Consider the following 22,072-nt stretch of genomic DNA (forward strand, 5'->3'; position numbering starts at 1 on the left):
CTATTCACCCAGATTGATGGAGTGTTCTCACCTCCAGCTTGAGTTCTTTAATCCTCACCAAAACAGTTGAATAGAATAATTGTGTTAGTTGTCTATTGCTGCATTAAAAATTGCCACAGAGGGGATCCAAAATGGCGGATGCCCTCTATTGTTCCTGCTTCCTTCAGTGAAGGAAGGAAGAAATTAAAATTACAACTAAAATATAGATAAATCAACCTGGAAAACCATCTGAAGTCTGGCTGAACAGAAGTTTTAGAACTAAGAATACGAAGAAGAAGCCACATCGAGACTGACAGAAGGGGCAGAGATGTGGAACTGGCTAACCTCAAACCTCCACGTGGCAGTTGAGAAACAGGTGGGATATCTCAGCTGCAGCGTTTCCCCCAAGAGGAACAAGGGACCTAAGCCCCACACTGGACTCCCCAACCCAGAGTACTGGTGCTGGGATGAGGATCCCCCACAACATCTGGCAGTGAAAACCAGTGGGGAGAGGGGGGGATTCCAACCATCTGAGTGGGATAGAAGGCGATGGGAAACTGAAGTGTGCTCTTAAAGAGCCCATGCACAGACTCTCTTACTCCCAGGCACTCATCTTGGGCTCCAGTGAAGGGACAGTAACTTGGGGGGTGTTGGAGAGAGACATACTGAGGACAGACTGAGTTGTGTGACTTCCAGACAAGGGCTGGAGGACTGCCGGTATTTTCCCTGTGAGGGATCCTTCTGATGCAGCCAGTAGGCTGGTGGCATCTTTCCTGTGTTGAGCCCTCCCCCAACGCTTATGACCAAATCTAAATCTGATTGGTCTGGTGAGCTCCACAAATCCACCTTGCTGACTCACTGGGGCCCCACCCCACCCAACTTCCCCAACACCAGAGGTACTTTCTCCAAGAGCAGCAAGCCATGCCCACATTGCTCTCTTTCTTGGAAAACTATCAAAGTCTAACAGACCCCAGGCAGATGGTGACTGACCTCAGTGTGCTCAAAGGCTTTTGCTGAGTAGCTTCAAGCTCAACACTGGCACCAAACCAGAATTTACATTAACCTGGTGACCACAACTCTTCCCAATCTAGTGACTCCCTGAGACCCTGCCTCACCCAACTTGCATACCACACAAAGCTTTATCAGTGACTGAACCTTAAAGAAACTGGCAGGTGGCAGTAGGCCTTGGGGTTTCCTGACATTTTGTGATACTACCCCAGGTGTAGTACAGGTGACAGATGTCCTCAGTTTACAGCATGGCCTCTCCCATACGCCTCCAGGATTAGCACAGGCAGTGAACAACTGCGGATTGCTTTGTAGCTCTTACCAGGTAGTCCCCCACCAGTCAGAGTCAGTGGGTGACTGCGGCCTGCACCAGAGCACCTTGAAAGAGGCTACAGAACCAAAATACTTGGAGGTTAGCTTCAGACCACAGCACAGAACCACCTAATTAGCCCCACATGCAACATACCCAAAGGGCAGTATCAACAGGCACCAGAGCTGCTGGAGTGAATCCCAAACAGTGGTGTAAGCCACCTGCACAGTAGCCTGTAAGCTGTGGATGTGACAAAACCCCACGGCCAATCAGCCTGAGGGGCAATCCCACTCACTAATGTGCCAATAGAAATCAAGGCTCAGTTACAACAGGAGGGTACACATACCCACACAAGGGACACTCCTGGAACACCCAATGCAGGTGACCAGGGAGACTGTGTCACTGGGCCTCACAGGTCACCTACTACATATGACCACCTGGCCAAGACTGGGAGACACAGCAGTTCTACCAAATACATAGAAACAAACAGAGAGGCAGCCAAAATGAGGAAACAAAAAAATACATTCCAAATGAAAGAATGGGAGAAAAATCCAGAAAAAGATCTAAACAAAATGAAGGCAATTAACCTACCATATACAAAGTTCAAAACAATGGTTATAAGGATGCTCAAGGAACTTAATGAGAACTTCAACCAAGAGATAGCAAGCATAAAAATGGACATAGAAACCATAAAAAAAGAACCAGTTAGAAGTGAAGAATACAATAACTGAAATGAAGAATGCACTAGAAGGCATCACCAGCAGACTAGATGAAACAGAGGACTGAGTCAATGATTTAGAAGATGAGGTAGCAGAAAATGCCCAATTGAAACAGCAAAAAGAATCCCAAAAAATGAGGATCATTTAAGAGACCTCTGGGATGACATCAAGCATAACAACATTCACATGATAAGGGTACCAGAAGGAGAAGAGAGAAAGCAAGGGATTGAGAACCTATTGGAAAAAACAATGACTAAAAACTTGTCTAACCTGGCAAAGCAAATAGACATACAAGTTCAGGAAGCACAGAGGTCCCAAACAAGATGAACCCAGACAGGCTCCCAACATGAAACATTATAATTAGAATGGCAAAGGTTAAAGACAAAGAGAGAATCCTAAAAGCAGCAAGAGAAATGCAACTAGTAATTTATAAGGGAGCCCCCATAAGATTGACAGCTGATTTCTCAACAGAAAATTTTCAGGCCAGAAGATATTGGCACAGAATATTTAATGTGATTAAAAATAAGGACCTACAACCAAGGCTACTCTACCCAGCAAAGCTATCATTTAGAATTGAAGGACACGTAATTACATAGTAATCATGGGGATGTAGGGTACAGCATAAGTAATACAGTCAATAATACTGTAATAACTATGCATGGAGTCAGATGGGTACTAGATTCGTTGGGATGATAAATGGGAGGAGATTGGGGGCAGGGTGTAAAAGAGGAAGAGAGTAAGAAGTACAAACTGATAATTACAAAATAGGCATGGGGATGTAAAGCATAGGGAATATTTGTAATAATATGATAATAACTATGTATAGTGTCAGGTGAATACTAGTCTAGTCAGGGGGATCATTTCTTAAATTATATAATGTCTAACCACAAAGCTATATACCTAAAATTAATATAAAATAATATTGAATGTCAACTGTAATGGGAAAATTTAAAAAGGGTGGAAAAGGTGAATGGGAATAAGAGGTTCAAATTTCCAGGTATAAAACAAGTAAGTCATAGGGATGTAATATACAGCATGGGGAATATAGTCAATAATATTTTGATAGCATAGTACAGTGTCAGATGGTTGCTGGGCTTATCATGGTGATCATTTCTTTAGGTATAGAAATGTTGAATAATGATGGTGTACACCTGAAACTAATATAATGTTGCTCGTTAGCTATAGTTTAATAAAAATCTTTTTTTAAATTGCCCCAGAATTTAGCAGCTTAAAACAACAAACTTTTTATTATTTAAGTTTCTTTGAATTGGGTATCTGAGCTCAGTTTAACTGGGTACCTCTTGAGCGGTTGGACTGAGGGCCTCAGTTCCTCATTGGCTGTTGTCAGGAGACCTCCCTCAGTTCTTGGCCACATGGCCCTCTCCATAAGGCAGCTTAGAATAAGATAGCTGGCTTCAAAACAAGTGAGAAAAGAAAAAAGAGTATCCAAGATGGAAGCCACAGTCTTCTTGTAACCTAATTTCAGACATGACATTACTTTTACCACATTTTATTGACTAGAGAGTCATTAAATCCAGCCCACACTTCAGGGAAAGATATTCATGCCCAAGGTCAGGAACACCAGAAGACAGTGCTCATAGGAGGCCATCTCAGAGTCTGCCTAGCCCCATAATTAAGAGAACTTTGTATTGCCAGTATTAGAACACACTGGCAGTATTAGAACATACCCTGAAGCTATAATAATTAAAACAGCACGTAACTGATAACAAAATAGACATCACTCAATAAAGAGAATAGAAACCCCAAAATAAATGAAAATATATATAACATTTAGTTCATTAAAATAGTGAGCTTCAAATCATTGGGAAAAGGAGAGATGACTAATAGAATTGTGCTGAAAATCTTTGTTATCCATTTGGGAAATAAATTTCATATTGGATCTTTGCCTCACTCCATGACCAAAATGAGTTCCATGTGTTCAAATAGTTAAATATATATTATATATTTGAGGAGGGACATAAATGGATCTTCAATTCTATCAGTAGCATTTTATTTCTTAAGCTGAGTGGAGGTACACAGATATTTGTTACATAATAGCAAAACATGTAGCTCACCATGTATTAAGCATTGTTATAAGTACTATACATGTTCATTTACATAAACTTTACAAAACTATCTCATAGAGTTCTATTATTTTCTGCATTTTCAAATAAGGAAACGAAGGCACAAAAAATCACACACCTGGAAGACTCATGCCCATTGTATTAGCAGTTTTACACAACAAACGTTTATTATCCCATACAGATTCTGAGAGTCAGGAATCCAGGAGCAGCTTAGCTGAGTGGTTATGCCTCAGATTCTGTCATGATATTGCAACAAATATGTCACCTGGGGTTGCAGTCATCTGAAGTCTCGATGAGGATGTAGGATCTACTTCCAACCTTACTCACACGCTGTTGGCCTGAAACCTCCATTGGTTTCCTCCCTGGCTGCTGGTAGAGACCTCAGCTCCTCATCACTTGGACCTCACCATAGAGTTGATTGAATGTACTCATGACATGGTAGTTAACTTCCTCCAAGAGGTGGGAAGAGGGAGGGAGGGAAGAAGGGAGTAAGAAGGAGAGAGAGAGATTGAGAGATTGAGAGAGAGAGAGAGAGAGAGAGAGAGACCCACGTCTTTCATGACCTAGTGTAAGAAGATATTCTCTATCATTTCTACAATATTTACTCATTAGAAGCAGGTCATTAACTTCAGCCCATACTCGAAGGAGGGAAAATAGGCTACGCCCTTTGAAGGGAGGAGTGTCAAAGGCTTTGTGGACTTATTCTAGAACCACCATACCCATGAAATCAGGCTCGCATGTCTATGCTCCTAACCACTACATATACTGCCTTGCTTACGTCATTCTTCATATCATTGCCCATGTGTAAAATAGCTCATGATAATTTAGAACATAGGCAAGTAATTTTAATTGTTAAGATGGGTAAAGGCTTCCTAAACATGACATCCAAAGTAGAAGCCCAAAAAAATAAAAAAAGAAAGACTGACAGGCATAACTACATTAAAAGTAAAAATCTCTATATATCTAACATCTCTATCAGCAAAGTTAAAAGTCAAATGGAAAACTTGGAAAAAATAAGGGCAACGTTATATATATGACAGAAAGAGTTTCTCTCCTCAATATCAGAGGGTGCTTTGAAATCACTAAGAAAAAGAGAAATACATTAATAGAATAAGAAATTGACATAAATAGGCAACTAAAAAGAAATAGAAAATGCCAATAAACATATGAAGAAAATATTCAACTTATTCAATCTTTAGTAATCTAAGAACAGCTATGAAAAATATGAAACCTGTACGTTCTTTCATGTTGGCAAACATTGGAAACATTATAGTGTTTTCGAGATTTGGAGGAAATGGGAATTTCCTGTCCACAGGTATGAATTGGTACAAATTCTGCAGGGAAGATTTTAATATATACCAAAAACCTTAAAGAGTTATACACCCTTTCACATAACAACGTTACTTCTAACAATTCATCTTAAGAATTAATTGATCAAAAATATTTATATAGAGATGCTTATCACAGCATTATTCACTATACTAAAATAAATTGGAAAAACGTAAATGTCCAAAAACTGAAACCTTTGTTAAATAAATGATAGTACAGCAGTGAATGAGGGCATGTGATGCCATGAATGTTTTAGAAGTATATTTACAGACATGGAGGAAATTCATGAGGTTAAATGAATAATACATTTAAAATGGTATGTATAACATAATTTTTGAAAGAAAAACATATTAAACTGTATTGCATAGAGCATATGTTACTAGTGTGAAATGTTATATAGAGCAAAATGTTACTAGTGTTATCTTTTGATGACGCAATTTTGGATGATTTTTATTTTCATCTGTTTATTCCTGTGTTAAAAATACTACCTGTGAAATAAGCCCAAACCATAAATCCAAAGTTATTTCTTCAATGACCCCTCAGCCTTTCTCCTTTCCCTCTCACTGAGTGAATAAATGATAGAAGAGGCTGGAACCTGTTATCATCAGTTAATAGTCATTAACCCCCTGGCCTCTAGCACAGCCTCCGTAATTTGCATAATGAAGAAATGAGTCTGAATTCCCCTGCCCAGGGATCTACATCCGTTTTAATGAACCTACTACTGTTTAGCTTTAAAGCTAGAATTTTAGGCAGTATACCCAAAATGATGATATGCTCACACATAAAGCAAGTGATCAAAAATGGACATGAATATGAACCTATGTTACACACCCAAAAAGCTCACACTAGCTTTGGTCAGTGTAGTCTACCATTTCTCAAAACTGTATCTATGTCATTTGCTTCTGTCATTTTAGGGATGGTTGAAAATTTAATTTTGAATATGAAAAATTCTTAGACTGCATACACAGATCTACAATTATATAGTTAATCACTCATATTGAAATGTAGCCAGGGCCAAACAGACAATCCATTTATTACTCTTATGCTCTAATAGATTAATGTTTTTAATGAAATTAGTCAAAATCTGGCAAAGTTTCTATCAAGAAAAACAAAGTCCAACAAAACAGGTAGCCACTTTTTACTATAAAAAGAGAAACTCATATTGACTTCAATATTTTAAAAAGTCAAAAACAACTACATAAATTGCATAACAACAAAACGTAATTCAAAAGGCAACAGCAAACATAAAGTCACCATTCATTTTTTAAAAATAGGGTATCCCTGTATTTAAAAAGTAAAAAAGAATTTGTAATACTATGGGCAACTTTTAAGAGGTAGGAATTCTAAATTTTAATTGGTAAGAAAGAATAAGTGGTTTTCATCTTGTTTTCATCAGTAACTAACAAAACCTTACGAACTACTTTATTCCTACTAGGCAGCATATACCAGATCAAACCAATATAAACTCACAAAAACTTTTTAAAAAATTATTTGATTAGTTTATTCACTTGAGAAGATGTTTATGAGTAACTTGCTAATATTTTTCTGTATTATCATTGATTATCTTTGGAAAAGAAGTATTGACTTAATGGTACTTGTCCTTTCAGAACACTGAAGAAAAGGTTTATCCTTTTAGAGCTATCAATTCCCACTGAGGATGAATTTCTTTGATGGTATTAAATAAATAATAAGAATAAATGTATAACATCCAATCTCTGATTCAGCATGCAGCTTAATGAGTTTTAAGGTAATGTTAAGTGCTTTGAAATCTTCAGAGATTAGAAAGGACGATAAACTGTACTTGATGGAAACAACTAGGGTTTAAGATAATATAGAAATAAGCAAACATTCTAAGGAGCTTAGAAATTGTGGGGGCTGGTCCTTTCTATAAAAAATGTTTAATAAAGGCTTATTGCATTAAATTGAATTGCATTGAACTAAATGCATTGAACAAAGAGGCATCTGCTATGCTGAAGAGGCCTAGCAAAAACAAGCTAAGCATTTGGAGACCATAAAGGGTTCTTATTTCAGCTCTTTTTTCACTATCTGGGGACTGCTGGCTGATCCTGCACCCAGTCTTGGCCTCCATCTTCTCATCTGAAAAATGATGACTAACAAGATAATCTCCAGCTGCAATATTCTTTAAGCACATTAAATCTAAGTTGAGAAAGACCTGTACCTACAAGTGTCTAATTAGGATGGTTTGTGCTACAACATGGGGATACTTCCCTATAAATTCCAACATAAGACCCCTCAGACTATGAGAATTCCAAGCTCGTACATTGAGAAAACCAACTTCCCTCCCAAGGAAGTTAAAAACAATCACTTTCAAAAATCAATTCACCTTAACTAATGACATAATTTGTTCAAAATACTTTTAGAATCAAACCAGCAATTCAGTTCAGAGGTTACCCATCATGAGCCAAAGAAATTTATTTTTTATAAGTAAACATAGCAAGCGTTGTCATCTGCAAACTATGCCTTGGGAACAAGAGTTAAGATACGTGGCAAATTAAAATAAACAAGTTTTCAATAATTACTTAGCCTAACAGTTTCTTCCCTTTTCAACATCATCAGGAATTCATTGCACAAAACTAAGTTGAAGAATTTAAAAGAATCCATTATTATCTCACTCCTGGTAGGTCCTATTCCCTTGAGATGAAAACACTGAGGACATTTTCTTTGAGAATTTTGTACCAGACAAAGCTTTGCCTCCCCTGAGAAGTAAGTAGACTTTCTCCTTTCTGATGGCTGATTTGTAATTTATCATGCCTCCCTTTTACCCAGCCTGCCAAGAAGCTTAGACTTAGGGTGGAAACTCAATCATAGCAACCCTGTGAAAAATTACAGTTCGCATATTTTCCTTGTCCTTTTTTATATATCTTGCTTTAAAATTTTTTACTAACCTTGTTGCTAAGTCATTTTTTTATAAAGACCTGTTTTTAAAAGACCTGCAAATTCTTTTGGGAAGAGGTGAAGTATAAATAAATACAATTATAAAATGAGCACAACATATTAGAATTACAGTCTATGTCCAAAGGACAACATCCTTCACCTCTATACATGGATATTAAAATTAAAAACAAATTTCGTTGGAAGTGAACAGCATGATATCAGCAAAATTAAGAAAAGTTAAGTGATTTGTTTATTAGATGCTTCATCAAGTGTTTCAATCCATTTTGCTTTATTAGTCTCTTGGGGAAAATTGAGACCTCTATGAACACTTAGAGTGCTAAATTAATTAAATATTTTGTAAAAATACTTATAACTAATGTTTAGATGAACACCTACCTTCAAAGTGAAAAACAAAACTCTTTAGAATCAGAGGCTCTATAGTATTTAGGGGAGTAATGGCTCCTCTAACAAATCCAAAATGTGTAAAGAGTGAAACACATTTGAAATTTATTTTTTGCTCATCTTAGAGTCTGAGGGAGTTTTCCCTAGTTAGCAGGCAGCTCTCCTCCATGTGGTGCTTTAGGCACCTGGGTTCCTTCTATCTTTGGCTTCGCCAACCCCTATGGCACTCTGTTAGCAGAAAGGAAAGAGCATAAAGTATTGGCCTGAAAATAATATATCATCCTATGCACATTCTATTAGTGAAGACTAACCAGGTGGACACATCTAGATGTAAAGCAAGGGGCTGAGGGAATGAGGAGTTCAGACTAGAAAATGTAACTCATGGCTGAATGGCCACTTTCCAATAATGGACCCAGACAATGCAAAGAGGGCACATAAACTTTTGTGGGCAGCTTGCTCTGCCTTCTACAGGGTCATACCGTTCCATCCTTTGTGCTTTCTTTTTCCAGACTGTCCATGCTCTATGCAAGGGTAAACACAGAGTAATAATTTGGCAGCATAACTTATTTCATGTCAGACTAGGGTGCTGGCAAAAGGCAGTTGAACAGAACCAGGAAGTCACACCAAAGCCTGAAGTGACAAGTAGACATCAGTCCTGAGATCATAAATAGACTTCTTCCTTTCATGCTGTTGAATTCATGGGAACCACATGAACCAGGTATTCTAGGAACAGACTCAATCTCATTTTCTTTTCCACAGTGAAAGTTCTTTGTTTAATGTATTACAAAAGATGATATCTATCTCTGAAAGACTGTTCATGTTAATAAATTTACAAATCAGAAAACTGCCTTTGTCAAGCCATATATATCCTGATGTTTATTCAGGAAATATGGGTTATTACCTGGGTTATGGGTTTAGCTCAGACAATAATAGCTATGTGACTTTACACAACCCATTTCACCTTTATGGCTCTCAGATGCTTCATTAAAAAAAAAAAATCACATAGTCACTAGTATCCAACTAAGATCCAAGTTAAAAACTCTGCAATCTGAGAGGCAACATAAAGCTATTTCGACTTGAACATATTTTTAACAGTATATTCTGGCAATAACAATAAACCAAGTTATTGTAATAATTGCACCCATTGATTGGATTTTGAACAAGTAATGTTTTGTTAAATCCAAATATATCCTACAGTAGGGGCTATTCTCTCCATATATCAGACTGCATTTAACCAAATGCCTAATCTACTACTATAGAATAGGTAGAGTCTAGATATGCCTTTACTGCTTTACAACTATGACATTGCATTTAATTCAATCACATGAAACTTCATGCACAGCTTCTTAACTTAGTTATCTGAAAAGAGAGCACACTAAAGTTAATTAATCAAAATGTGTTATACAAGTAAATACTAGCCTCTACCCATTATGTGTTTTTCAGGCCAGTTAGAATGTCATTCAGTAAACAGCTGAATGCCTCCTGTAGTAAACTAAATTAAAATCTAATTATCCATTGTGTAACTCTACCTTTCTCAAGCAGCAGCCCAAGCCAGGGAGCTGAAGCAGCAGGGATGTGAGTGGTTTCTACCCACCCTCCTAGCACCTCTTAGAAGAGTTCATGGTTGGGGAACCATCCCAGTCACCTCTCCTGTGTCTTCTAGAACTTCCTCAGAGTTTAGTATCCATTGTAGCTTGGCTACAAGTATCCCCCCAAAAGCATTACTCAACATCTAACTCTCAATTTGAGAACTAAACAGCCCAATCTTTGATTTGGGTTTAATTTGCTTTCCAAACTTCACTAAAGAAGCTTTAGGGAGACCACCTCAGGGATGATGTAGATGTCTGATCACTGCACTGTACACCTGAAGCTGAACAAAAATGAATGTCAACTACAATTATATATATATATACAATTACATATATGGTTACAAGAAGTGGAGTACAGCATTAGGAATAGAAACAGTGGAAATGCAATGGCTGTGAGCGATGTCTGAGAGGTAGTAGATGGGGGAGGGGATTATCACTGTGTAAGGGATATAAATGATAAATGTCTATCACATTGTTTTGTACACCTGAAAATAAATAAATAAATAAATAAATAAATAAATAAATAAATAAATAAATAAATAAAAGAAGCTTTGGTGCAATTCCAGAAACTGGTGGGTATCATCAAAGAGGAAGGGGTCAATTCTACTTGGGTGGAGTGTCAGAGGGAAGGTTTAGAAAAGGCTGCCTTAGTAAGATGACACTTGAGAAGGCTTTTCAAAGACAGGAGGGACAAGGAGATAGAAAAGGAGGGATAATCTTTCTAAAATGCATAGGCCAGGGAAACAAACCCAGACTAGATCACGGAGAACCTGGTACAGAAGGCTGAAGAGTTTGAACTTCATCCTGTGAATAATCGAAAGTCCCTGAAGGATTTTAAGCATCAGGGTAACATGATAAAATTTTTCGTTTGACTAAGATTGTTATTCTGGTAACAGAGTGGAGTATAAGTTATGTGCCAGAATGGAAACAGGGGGCTAGTCAGGAGACAATTGTGATAGTTCTTACAATGTCAGTTTAGCATACATGCTATGACAAAGTTCCCGGTGAGAAAACCATCCCCCCCATAGCCCACCTTTAGGGAGATTCACAAGCAACAGGAAATTTCACAGACAAATGCCTCTAATCTGTACATAGATGCTTCCAGGCAGAAATGTTAGCTCAAGTTGTATTTACGAAATATGTAGAATTAAATGAGAATGCCTTCCTTTTTATTGATTACTTTCAATTACACGTTACCTGGGATAGTCTTTTGCCAGATATGCCTTATAATTTAGATCAGTATTTCTTTATCTGTGGGGAAGGACCAGGTTTGTGTTTTCTTTTTCCAATTTGTAGCAGACTGACACTTTTGTCAAATGTAATTATGATAAATTACTATAGAAATGAAATGAAAAAGCAAAGAATACAAAATACAAGCCTTTTTTCTAACTTCATTGAACAAACACAAAATAACTCCATCAAATTGCTATCAGAGTTTCTGAACGCTTACTCTCAATTTCTTCCACAGACCAGTAAGAGTTTGCAGACTGGCACAAGTCCACAGACCACACTACGAGTAGCCCTGGTCCAGATGGGCATAGCAAGAGGTATGGAGGCACAAGAAAATTGATAACCTCCCAGGGGAGCCCAGACTCCCTTAGGCTAGTCTCCCCAAAGGTACTGAATGATGATGGTACTAAAACTATCAGGCAGACGTGGTCAGACACAAAGTCCAGCTTTGTATCTTGAAACAATTTAAACAAAGCAGCATTTTTATTAGATTTGGGTTATGGAGGGTGTTTCCCTCCTACATAACTTCGCTTTTAAGAAACCACTGAGACCAATAGTTAAACACGTTAGCACTGATGAGCAATGCCAGAAAAAATATAATCAAACAAAGTGACTAAATTAATAATTTATGCACTAACAACTATGTGAAAATATAAGGCATGAGGAATTAAATTAGAAAAAAATGTAATCCAAATTAGAGTGCGTCTCAATTAAATTAGATTCCCCAGCAGTACTGTAAGTTTAGTTAAAGCCCACAGCACTGCAGTGACCTTAACATCACTAATGGTAACTTGACTTAGAGCGTATGTGGTATATTTGAAGCACTTTATAAATACTTATGTGGCTGCTTTGCTTAAGCTTCAGTGGTAATAAGACTCTTCTCAGACTCCTCTTTATAATGCAACAATAATAGCTTTTTTAAAAAATTGAACACTGGTTATGTTCCAGACACATTATCTCCTTAAATACACTTCATCAACCTTGTAAGGTAAGTGTTATAGTCTCTCATTTTAAAGATGAGAAAATTGAGGTTCAGAGAGGATAAGTACCGTATGAAAGGCACACTGTTGTCAACACAGTGATGTTTTAAATACATACAGATATAAAGGATGATAAAGGAAATCAATCATACTAAAATTATAAAAATTATGAAGGAAATGAATCATAATGAAATACCACTATAAAATATTTTTAAATAAATGTAGGACACATTACATACTTCTTTATTGATGTATTACAAAACAAGATTTAACAAGAGGGTCTAATAACATGGTTTCAAAGTAATGAGTATAAATGGTAGTGTGAGGTAACTAGTAACTCTGGAACTATCTGGGACATCAATTGGGCATAAAGTCACTAGTCCTACTAATATTACTATGGTTTCTTGCTTATAATTGAAGGAAATACTACATTTTTGTCAGAGGTTTTCCTACTTAAGTCCATAGACTTCCTGAATTCTATCTATAGACCCTAGATTAGAGGATATTGGATCAAAAAGATAGAAGAAATCTGAAACCTTCGATGACAGATAGAACAGAACCACCTGACTGCCCTGACTCCCTCTCTGTTGCCCTCTGAACTATTACTGAAGAAATTTCTGTATTGCTTGAACCATTTTGTCATCCCTGTTTCTCTACATTTCTCTTAGTTACAGTAGCTGAGCAGTACTCCAACTCAGTAGTTCTCAAACTTTCTGGTTTCTGGACACCTTTACGATCTTGAAAATTATTGAGGACATCAAACAACTTTTATGTGGGTTGTATGTATCAATATGTACCACATTAGAAATTAAAACTGAGAAATTTCCATTTCTTCATTCATCAAAAATAACAATAACAACCCATTTCATGTTAACATAAATAATATTTTTACAAAAAACAGCTATATTTTCCAAAAAAAAATTAGTGAGAAGAATAGGCATTGCTTTACATTTGTGAAAATGTGTCTGGTTTAATAAAGGCAGCTGCATTCTCATATCTGATTCTGCATTCAATATGTTTTGCTTTGTTGTATTGGTTGAAATATACAAAGAGAATTCAGCCTCACACAGATATGTAGTTGGAAAAGGGAGGAGTATTTTAATAGCCATTTCAGATAATTGTGCGTATTCTTTTATGATATTATACTAAAACTCAACAAGTGGTAATTTCATAAAAGTTAGTTATAATGTGGACTCTGAAACCACATCAATGAACTTTTATACTCTGTTACATTAAAATCCATTGGTCTCTCTTGCATCTTGAATGGATCTCTTACCCTGCACAATTTTGTAACATCATGAATTGATCATTTTGAAAATATTAGTTCACTGAATTATGCGGATCTTCTAAATATTGACACGTCATTATACAATATTAAAAAATCACATTGGTTAACATCACCATAGATCTCATCAAAAAACGTTTTTAAGTATTGGAAAGCTGTCAAACTCATGGTGGGGGGAGCAAGTCTTCCAAAATTATAATTTTTCACTTGAAAGCACAAATGATATCATTGGCAACAAATTTCTCTCCAAACCACCCACTTCTATTCCCATCGTCATGAGGGTAGTCCAAAATACCATCATCTCAAAACAAGGTTACTGAGTGATTCTTCTACCTATCTCCTCCACCCCACCTCACCTTCCAATCCAAACCTATTCTCTAGACAGTAAATTCCCTGGTCACTGCTCAGTTAAAAATCTATCAGTGACTCCTCACCAGTTGGGTCTGATGGATGACAAGGTTGGCAAGAGAGATACAAGTAGGAGGTGCTAAAGCTAGTCCCCTCCCTCACTCTGTTCTGCCTGAGCGATGTGAGATTTTCCAGTGGGGAGCTGCTGCTTCTACCTTAGAATTCTGTGGCAGAAATCTCATCTGCCACAGTTGCACTTGGATATCAAGAGTTTTTTAAACAACTCCATCCAACTTTCGAACCCAGCAACAACTATGAAATCCCCCATAAGTTGAATTATCCTTTTGTCTTGATATTTCACTCACCTCTAAACCTAAACCCTGCACATCAGCTGCAACTTTCTGAAATTACTAACCCCCAGGATTGATATTGATTGATAATTGATACAATAATTGGAATGCTCATGTCTTTTAAGTCTGAAAGAGGAATTGTGTTACACACAAAAGTGAAAAAGGTAATACTAAAAGCTCATAGTTTTCCTTTGATTTTGGCCACCAGGAATCTCAGAATTAAATGTGTTTCAACTTGATAACTGTTACAACTTCTGTCTGTGGTGTCTACAAAACTTTGTTCTTATTTTCGATTTATGTCTTGATCTTAAAATCTTATTTGTATTTCCCCCCCGATGTATTAATTTTCTATTGCTGCATACCAAATTACTGTCAGTTTAGTGGCTTAAAACAACAGGCATTTATTATCTCTGCTTTCACAGGTAAGAAGCTGGGCAGAGCTTACTTGGTTCTTCTGCTCAGGGTCTCACAGAGCTACAATGTAGGTGATGGATGGACTGCATTCCTTTCTGAAGCTTGAGATCACGTGGTTATTGGCAGAATTTAATTTTTTGCAGATGTAGGATGGAGAGCCCCACTTCCTCGCTCAACCAGGGGCCATTTTCAGCTCCAAGGAGGCCCTCAAAGCGCCTTGTTATATGGTCCTCTCACAGGCCCTCTCACAACATGGCAGTTTTCTTCTTCAATGCCAGCAGGAGAACCTCTCCAGTCTGCCAAGACAGTCTTATATAACGTCACATAATCATGGGAGTGGCTATGCTATCACTTTTGCCGTGTAATGTTAACTAAATCAAAGGAGTAACTATTCCTTTATATCCACAGATCCTGCTTATACTCAGAGAGGATTATAGAGGGCATCTATGCCAAGGAGCAGGAATCTTGGGGGCCAACTTAGAATTCTGCCAACTAAACCTAATCTTACATTTGTATTTATTATGTAAAAAAAATTTTGTATAACTGTATGTATTCTGAAATCTATTTGAACTATTTTGGAGAATAAGTTATATAGGAAATTAAGAGAACATCTCACCCTGCATGGTAGACTGATTCTAAAAATGGCCCATCCCAATTATTCCCTCCCCTGTATCCATGCCTCATGCGATATGACTTTGTAGCCCACCCCATAGATTCTGAGATAGTCTTATGTCTTGCTTTGGCCAATAGAATGCAGCTGAACTAACAATATGACACTATCCAACCTAAACCTGAAGCGGGATTATGTGTTTTTGCTCTCTTTCTCTTGGAACCACATCACTACCATAGTAACAAGTCCAGGTGTTGCTGGCTACAGAATGACATTTTGTATAGAGCAAAGACAAGCTCCCACCTTGGCCAGTTCTATGTCAGCTAGATTGGCCAACTGGCCACAGACCTATAAGTGAGTCTGCCAGAGACTAGCTATACCTGTTCCAGATCAGCAGAACCTCCCTGTCAATACATAAACTCATAAAAAAGAACAAATGATTATTGTTCTACTCGTAAGCTACTAAAATTTGGGGGCTGTTTGTTATCCAGCAATAGCTAACTGATGCACATGGGGAAATGCAACAAAGGACCTGGCTGTGTAGTGAAAGTAAAGTGTCCTGAAAAGACAAAATTAATTCATAGTACACTCCAATTTCTGTGTTTCATATACTAAATCACTACTGCTGATGGTGGGATATTTTCAATCTGTATGTTCAAGCAATATTCATTCAAAAGACTGAGGAGTGACCTGGAGTCCTTTCTATAATGAATAAAGCAATAAAGAGATACAGAAATCAAACACCAAAAAAAAAAAAAAAAAGAATTTTTCTGTGCTGTTCTATACACAGCTGCCCTAATAGAGAAATGTGCAGTTTCTACTTTCCTTGCAGTTTTTCAGTTCAGAATTACTTTAAAATAAATCCCAATGAAAGCAGTAATCAATTATGTCAAGAAGAAAACAAAGTTTGATCTGAAAATACTAACAGAATCTAACATTTTAGAAATAAACTACTGCGTCACATCCTGTGGGAACATTGTATCAAATTGCTTAACGATAAATTGGACAATCAACTCCTGGGTATCAGTATGAGGATAATCCTTTTTGTATATTATTAATGGCAAACATTTATTTCCAGATTTTTATCCTTCTTATCCTCAGCGTATTTCTCTGCCACCTTTCTGACTACCATCAGTCATACTATTCAAAGGGGACATACATTTAGTGAAATACTGTAATAATTCACTTTTACAGCATAATACAAGAATAAGGTGTACAATATAAGAAAATTTCCAAGATAGCTTAAAAGTCATCTGAGCACACTTTTTTTTTTAAAGTAACTATTCTGGTATAAATTTTTCTAAAATGTATTTTACACTTTCCTTCCTTATGAAACAGAATGTGCTTTACTCCTTAAGGAAACCTTTATTATACAGGTACTTTAATAGATGTTAGAAAGATGCAAAGGTGAGTCAAAACAGGATTCCAAATGGCAATATTTCATCTTTTTTATGGCTGAGTAGTATTCCATTACCTTGAGAGTAATATGCTAAGTGAAATAAGTCAAACAGAAAAGGACAAGAACCATATGATTTTACTCACATGTGGGATATAAAACAAAAAGCAACAAATAAAACAAACAAACTCATAGACACAGACAACAGAAGGGTGCTTACCAGAGCGGAAGGGGTTTAGGGAGAGGAAGAGGCTAAAGGCAGTCAAATATATGATGATGGAAGGAGACTAGACTGTGGGTGGTGAGTATACAGATGTTATAAAATTGTACACCTGACACTTACATAATATTATTAACCAATGTTACCCCAATAAATTTAATTTAAAAATGGAAAAAACAAAACAAAGCAAGATTTCAACCTCAAGTGCCTTAAAACTGAATCAGGGAGGATGGATAATAAGACATGTACATAGATGATTCTAGTGTTAAGGTCATGAGACTGGTAAAGAAAAGTGATATATGAATTCAAAGAAAATACTGAATCCATTTAGTGACATGAAAGGAAGCTTTGTGAAGTTGGATCTTGAGAATAAAAGAGCAGAGACTAGGGTGAAGCAAGAGAGGCACTTGCCCTACATACAAAATGTAAGTGGGTACCAAAAACTTCAGTAATCAAGATATGTAATATTCTAATGTATAATTTTTAAGTTAAAATTAACGCAAAATATCTATGATGAAGACAATATCGAAATTTTAAATAAAGACATGATCAGTAACAATACCATGTAGAGCCATATTGGAGTCTCAGGCAAAAGGAAAAATTAATAGAAAGCTATTTGGGTTTGTGACTAAAGAGCCCACGAATTAGGAAGCTATACCATTTTCTAAAATGATTGACTGTTGTAACAAAATAATGGTCGACTGCAAGGAATGATCATTTTTGTGATCATTTGCCTCTTTTTACAATTTTGGGTGCCACAGCCTGAGTGGGATGTTGAGAAGGTGGATTGCACATATGTTTGTTACTTGCTAATAGGAGCAGATATTGGCTTCAGGCACTTTGCCTCCTAACCAATTAGGATTTTTTAGAAGGAATCTAGAATCTGATACCACCCTTCAAGTTGTAAGTCAGAATGTTGGGTCAGAATTATACTGCTCTAATAATAACATTAATGTGTGTTTTTTTTTCTCTACTCTTTCTGCTCGAGACAGCTCTCTCTCAGCAGCCTGAGGCATCCATCTGCCTTGGGGGGTGAATTAAGATTGTTAAACAGGAATGCAAAGAAAAAAGAAAGCTATAGTTTGGCCTCTGACTTGGAAAATAGAATTTTCAAATAAGCAGCAAGATTTACAAGCTAGGCTTTATCAAAAGAAAAGGAATTTCTAAATTCCCTTTTATCTCCTCCTTTGACTTATTAAGAGGGGAGCTTACTCCAGCCACAAAATGTTTTCCATAGTGAAGATAAGTATCCCATTCACTTGCTGCTTCTCATACAGAGGGATTTAGGAAGGGGGCGGGGGAAGAGGAAGGAGATGAGCTCCTCTGAAAATAGTACGTTTGAGAGTTGAAGGAAACGACAAGACCAGAGGGAATTTTTCCCAAATTCAATTTTAAGGTACAGGATGACATTGCTTCACAGGCTGCCCGGATTCCAACCTCAGGGGCAGCCCCGTTAAAGTCAAACAAGAGCATGGTTAGGCAAAGGAAGAATCAGACTTTAGTTTTTCAGAGTCCAAGTGAGGTGTGGACAGAACTGGAAAGTTCTCCCATGCTCCCAAGAAGAGATAGGAGGGTAACTGGAATGACAGCCAAAAAGCTTTCTGGGGCCTACCATGACAAGGGGCAAGGTCACCGTGTAGCAGAGACCATGTGGCAAACTGCCTAAGCCATGACCAGAGGAGGGTGTGCCAATGTGAACCATGGTAAAGCCAAGTCAACAGGCATGCATGTACATACACAGGTTATACAATGCACGCTCACAGGTGGAAGACTTCCAGGTCCTGACCAAACCAGGAAACTACTCTCAGTTATAGAAGTAGCCCCTTTTAACAGCATGTGTAATGCAGTTTATTCTCTTGGCCTACATAGTAAGATGTGACCATGTAGACAAAGAACAATTTTACAAAGACCAGGACAGCCGGAAGACACCATGAGGTGGACAGTGTCAAAACTCTGCCCAGATCCCCTTGGATCCCTTTACAGGTTCTGTTGCACCAAACCTGCCCCCCTCCTTCAGTGCCTGCAACTTGAGACTCTTCTCTGGACGTGTGTCTTCAGGCTGCTGGAGCAGCTTCACCTGTCTGCCTCCTAGAGCTAGGAGTTTCATGGGAATGGAACTTAGGCAATGATTGAAGGGGGAGAGGGATGTGTGAAAGGACTACAAAAGCCCAATCTATTCACTTGAAATCCTCAAGGCCAGACTACTTTGGTAAATAACAAGAGGACAGTTCTTGTGGAGGATCAGATTGAAGGCCATTCACCTGCCTTTGTCTGAAATTACATTACTTGGCTGACTGCTCCTGCTCCTCTTATTTTTTTTAGCGGTTTTTTTCTGTTTGTTATTGTTGCTCTTGTTTTTTTTTGAGTTTTCTGAGATGAATGCTTAATTCACTTATTTTTATTCTTTTCAGTGTTATAACATTTAAGTCGATGAATTTTCCTCTGAGCGCAGTTTTGATATAACACTGTGAATTTTAATATAATGTTAATATAATAGTCATGTATTTCTAAATACTCTATAATTACTGTCTTGATTTTCTCTTTGATCTAAAATATGAATTGGAAGACTGTTTTATAATGTCCAAGTGTTGTTTCTATTTGGTTAAACATAAATAGATATGAAAATATATGTCCACATAAAAACCTCTACATGAATGGTCATAGCATTATTCATAATAGTCAAAGAAATGGAAACAACCCAAATGTCCATGAGCTGATGACTGGGTAAACAAAATGTAGGATATTCATACAGAGGAATGACATACTGATACATGCTACAACATGGACGAACCTTGAAAACATCTTCAGTGAATGATGCTGGTCACAAATAACCACAGGTTGTATAATTCCATGTATGTAAAATGTTAAAAAAAAAAAAAAAAAAAGGGAAATCCATTGAGACAGAAAGCAGATTTGTGTTTTCCAGGACTGGGGGAAGGAGGAGTGCGGAATGGCTGCTAATGTGTGTAATGTTGCTGTTGGGGGTGATGAAAATGTTATGAGATTAAGTAATGGTAATGGTTAATCAACTTTGTGAACATACTAAATAGTCCTGAATTGTATGCTTTAAGAGTGAATTTTACGGAATGTTAATTATATGTCAATAAAGCTGTTATTGAAAAAAGACACTGTTGTAGCACAAAATATTAAAATAAATAAGTTGCTCCTAGATCCATACACTGTATCTATAGAATTCATATCTATCTATCCTAAATCTGCATATTGGTCCTTTTTTCATATCCAGAAAAAATATAGATAGAATTTTTAAAAATTCTGTATGTACACAAAAGTTCACAAGTAAGTGTACAACTTGATAAGTTTCCTAATGATGAATGCGCCTGTAAAACTACCTAAATCATCATATATAGCTGTTACTAATAAAAAATAAAATTAAATTAAAAAAAATACCTAGATCAAGTTAGATGACTTTCTCCTTATCAGCACCCTGAAGACTCCCTCCCAGACACTACTGGGGAGGATTTATTTAAAGAATCCTCATCTCCAGGTGTACTTCTGGGAAACTCAACCAAAGACAGTGTGGACACAAGGGTCTCTTTTCTTTGCCCTCCCCCAGACACCCAGAAGTTATTTTTGGGAAAAGAGAGGAAGAAAAAGGAAATCCAAAGGGCTAAGCTTTTTACCTGAAAGACTTATAATCAGAAATTATATTTTGAATATTCTGAGTGATTAAACCAAAAGGAGATGGTTGAAACTGAAAGACTGAAATAGTAATTGGTGACTGGACATTGTCACAGCTATCCAAGGACTGGGGGGACCATGAGAAAGGTCAAAGCAGGTATAGAGAAATAAAGCAAGTACCAGTCCCCTTCATAGCTCATACCATGTGAGTTTGTTGGGTGTCATGTGGGGAGTCATGCGGGGTCTCCTGTCCCACTCCCCACATAAGAACAGAGCATAGGGTGAGGCCAAAAAGGCACACCCACGGAGCCATAGGTAGGGGAGTCATACCACTATATTCTCGCTGGCGGCTGGGTTGGAGACACAGGAAGCAGGAGCCAAACTGTCCGCAACCCGCCTTCCTAACTGCAATCCGCGCTTGCCAGCCACCATCTTCTTGCTAGCCCCCATTTTCTGCTAGCGTAGCTACGGCAGTTATATTAGTGGCCAGTGGCTCACTGGTTACAGCTGATGGCCAACTAGTCACAGCTGATGGCCATCCAATCACAGTTGATGGCCATTTACTACCCGAGTGAGCACCTTTCCACGTGAGGGCGAGAGCCTGGAAACTGCACTCCTGGCTCTGTCCCCACATTGGGTAACCACACCAGAGAGACATTCTACCTAAAGCACAGATGTCAGTGACTGGCACATAGCCACGCCCACTGGAGGGTTGTTATTCACCACTGTCTTGCCCTGTAACTCCAGAGAAGTAATTTAACCTCTCTTGGCTTTTGAATCCTCAACTATAAATATAGGGGGGGAAATGCTGAATTACATGTAGTTTTCACATCAATGGTCATCTAAGTGTAACTGGTTCAAAGAACTTCCACTTTTACATCAGAAAAGGCAAAAAATTATCCATATAAATGACCAGCACAACATAGGTTCCAGCTCTAGAGGGGCTGTGACAAAGTGGCAGACTTCCCGAGGGCAGAGAAAGGGGTCATGTTCCTTTATGGCCTTCAGCTGCCTAAGACTATTAATCTTTGAGGAGGCAAATCTGTCCCATAATGGAAGAAGATGATCAGCTGTCCCTTTGACAATAAGCTAAATCCTCTATCCTGTGAAAAAGACTTGGGCATGGTCAGCTATAAGCCCATAGTATACTACTTTAAAAATCCGATGATTAAAAATGCTGTAGTGAAAGAAGTTAGGTAAAAATAAGACTAGTGATAAAGAATATCATGGTAGTGAGACAGCTCCTACAGTTGAGTATTCAGTTCGGCCGTTGTCAAGTTTTACAGGA

This window comes from Rhinolophus ferrumequinum, chromosome 17 (genome assembly GCF_004115265.2).
Source record: "Rhinolophus ferrumequinum isolate MPI-CBG mRhiFer1 chromosome 17, mRhiFer1_v1.p, whole genome shotgun sequence".
NCBI lineage: Eukaryota > Metazoa > Chordata > Mammalia > Chiroptera > Rhinolophidae > Rhinolophus > Rhinolophus ferrumequinum.